The sequence below is a fragment of the Amblyraja radiata genome, chromosome 4 (assembly GCF_010909765.2).
Source record: "Amblyraja radiata isolate CabotCenter1 chromosome 4, sAmbRad1.1.pri, whole genome shotgun sequence".
In the NCBI taxonomy this organism is placed as follows: Eukaryota; Metazoa; Chordata; class Chondrichthyes; order Rajiformes; family Rajidae; genus Amblyraja; species Amblyraja radiata.
Genome location: NC_045959.1, coordinates 7,414,596 through 7,418,211, shown reverse-complemented (window position 1 = coordinate 7,418,211; position 3,616 = coordinate 7,414,596). Strand labels below are relative to the sequence as shown.

Below are 3,616 nucleotides of genomic sequence, written 5' to 3'. Positions count from 1 at the left end.
TATAGAAGTGTAAGTTGCCAGGTGAACTGGTCAAGGTATCCAGCCTTAATTTGGTAGGGACTGAGTCCTTAGTGCCGTGACCTAAGCCATCAGCATGACAGTTTTGTAAAATGTCAAAAACTGTAATGACAGCGCTGTGGCTGGAGCCCAGTTCTTTAACAACGTTAAGACGATGCTGATGTCCCATATTTGGGAATACCTGGTCTTTGGGGAATTCCCATAAAAAGTGTCCCTCATAAGCTGTTGTTCCGTTCTCTTGCCATAGGTAAGTAGATGGGCCACTTCTGGCACAGTTGATGTCACTAATACTAAGCCCCTGTAGGTTAACAAAGCTTCCAAACAGGCTGGATGATGTATTATGGTTGCAACACATCTCCCATTAGTTTATGTATTTTAGACATTGTCTTTAGGTTGATTGTCTGTGGCCCGCTGTGATCATGTCCATTGCTCTGGCCGTCTGTTTTGGATGGTGCTGCATGGTTCTAATCTCATTCCCTAATACCACCTAGAACCATGGTTGGGTAGGTCAGTCGGGTACTGTTAAAAACACCAGACGCAGAGTCTCGTAGTATTTCCCTTAGTACCCCCCCCCCCTGATGAGGTTGCCAAATTGTGTTGGCCAGATTGTTACATGATGTAGATTCCCTTTCACCCATGTGGTTGATATGTGCTACCACAGTAGTGTTGTTAATTTATAATCTAATAACCTGTTTAATATATTCCAGAGCAACATGACTTTAGGCCATGAAAAAACACCCAACATTTAATAATAATAATAATAATAATATATCTTTTATTGTCATTGCACGTCAGTGCAACGAGATTTAGTGTGCAGCTCCACTGATGTACAAGAAAGGTAAATAAATACAATACATAAATAAACAAGCTGAATTGATTGACGTGACCATCTGAGGGAGACTGTCCAAAGGGGGTGGGTGGGGGGGCACTCATTAGGGCCGGTTCAGAGCCGCTATAGCTCTTGGGATGAAACTGTTCCTGAGTCTGGAGGTTCGGGCGTAGAAGGCCTTGTAACGTCTGCCGGAGGGAAGTAGTTGAAACAGACCGTGGCAGGGGTGTGATGAGTCCTTATGGATGCTGAGGGCCTTCCTGAGGCACCGCGTGTGGTAGATGCCCTCCAAGGCTGGTAGCTCTGTCCCGATGATCCTCTGCGCTCTGTTGACGACGCGCTGAAGAGCTCTCCTCTCTGCCTCCGTGCAGCTGAGATACCACACAGAGATGCCATACGTTAGTATGCTCTCTGTGGTGCAGCGGTAGAACGTTGTCAGCAGCTGTTGGGGCAGACCAGTCTTTTTTAATGTCCTCAGGAAGAACAGTCGTTGCTGTGCCTTCTTGACCAGCGCGGCGGTGTTTGTGGACCATGTGAGGTCTTCTGAAATGTGAGTGCCCAGAAACTTAAAGCTGGACACTCTCTCCACACTTTCCCCATAAATGGAGATTGGGGCGTATTCTCCAGAATGGGACCTCCTGAAGTCAATAATCAGCTCCTTGGTCTTGGAGGTGTTTAGTGCCAAGTTGTTATTGGCGCACCAGTCCGCCAGGTTCTGCACCTCAGCTCTGTATTTTGTTTCATCACCGTTGGTGATCAGCCCAATCACTGTTGTGTCGTCTGCAAACTTCACGATGGTGTTGGTGTCGAATGCAGGGACACAGTCATGAGTGAAGAGGGAGTAGAGCATGGGGCTTAGTACACAACCCTGTGGTGTGCCGGTGCTCAGGGTGATGGTGGAGGACAGGTGCGGGCCCAGTCTCACTGCCTGCGGTCGCTCCGTGAGAAAGTTCAGGATCCAAGCGCATATCGGTGAGCTGAGGCCTAGCTGGTGGAGTTTGGTGGTGAGCTTGGTGGGGATGACCGTATTGAATGCAGAGCTATAGTCAATGAAGAGCATCCTCACATACGTGCCCTGTCTGTCCAGGTGAGTCAGGACAGTGTGAAGGGCCAGAGAGATGGCATCCTCTGTCGATCTATTTGCCCTGTATGCAAATTGATGGGAGTCCAGTGAGGCAGGGATGCTGGATTTAATATGGGAGAGGACCAGCCTTTCGAAGCACTTCATGGGGATTGGAGTCAGGGCAACCGGCCGGTAGTCGTTGAGGTTGGTGATTTTGGACTTTTTCGGCACCGGCACTATGGTGGCTGTTTTCAGGCACTTGGGGACCGTTGCCAGAGATAGAGAGAGATTGAAGATTCCAGGTAGTTATGCCCAGTGTTAGTAATAATGATGCTTGCTGTGTATTCCATCTTTCTCCACAGCTGGAGATGGAATTGGTAACACACCGTCCTAGTGCATAGTATCCATATGTAGGACCATAGACTGGTTGCTGACAATGATAGGATTGGAGCAATGCCCAATGTTATCTTTCCACCATTTAGTTCCAATATGGCTTCTGTATGGCTTCATCATTCTATTGAAATGATCACCATTAATTTTAAGAGTTCATATTTTGGCCCTCTGTAAATCTTTATAATGTAAGGGTCTGAATTATGTGGCTGGAAACCATATGTTGCCAATATTCTTGCTACCAGTCTGATGGATGGTTTATCCTCATGTCAATGATTTTGCTGTATGCCTCTATTAAGGTTGTAACCTCTGTTGGCAAAGTTACTGACATGAGGAACTGAGTTAATGGTGAACCCCAAATAATCCCTTTAGTTTGAAGGCTTTAATTTTGATTTAATTGGATGGATAATGATCCTAGTTTCCAAATAATTGTTAAGTGGCTGTTACCGTTTGTTCAGCCCGTCCTAAGTTTCCACACAATTAGTATGTCATCCAAAGAAGCCATTACCATTGTGTGGCTGGTTGTCATATTTTGTAAATAACCTAGGTGCTAATGTAAACACATTAGGTAGTGCTCTATACTGCTAGAGCTGAGCCATCCAATTAGATAAAAATAACGTCCGTGGTCACCTGTTATGGGTACTGAAATTGTAAGCATCCTTTGAATCAATGCTTGCCATTTTCGTTCTTAAAACGAATATACTTATCAATAGAAAAGGTTTCTGTTCTTAAAACGAATATATCGTTTTATTTCTTTTTCACTTTTTTTTTCTTTTTCTTTTTTAAAATCTTTTCTATTTATTTATTTAATTTTATGATATATGGTCCCTAGATAAGGGACATATCAGACATTTAAACTGATAAGAACAGATATTATACTTGATCTTAGCCAAAAAGCCGAGATCTGATCTATGATTGATGCGTCAAGCGCCATATCCTATTTTGTTAGGACGAGAATGCGTAGATAATAATTCTTCCCTTGCAATGCAGCTAAAACCCCATCTGTTGCTGATGTCCAGTGTCTGTATCCCTTATGACATATTTGGTAATTAGTGATTATGTCTGGATACGAGTAGATCGGCATCTGGTGTTCCATATCGTGTATAAACATCAGCAAATACTATAGCCCAACTTGGTGTTCTCCTCCAAATTCCTCTCTCGATATATCAGCTGGACTAGAAGATTATGTGTTGTATTGTGTATCCCCGGATACTGTTTAAGATATGAGTGTCAAAAAGTTATTTATTCGATGTCTTCTCGCACCAACCTCCTTGCTTCCTTCTGGTTTTACTGTTTTCTTCTGGATCCCCGAGGCC

The 3,616-nt window shown here is 44.1% G+C and overlaps 1 pseudogene; it reads right to left on the bottom strand.

Moving 5' to 3' along the window:
* Positions 1–3,100: 3,100 nt before the first annotated feature.
* Positions 3,101–3,209, bottom strand: LOC116972675 (annotated as a pseudogene).
* Positions 3,210–3,616: the final 407 nt, after the last annotated feature.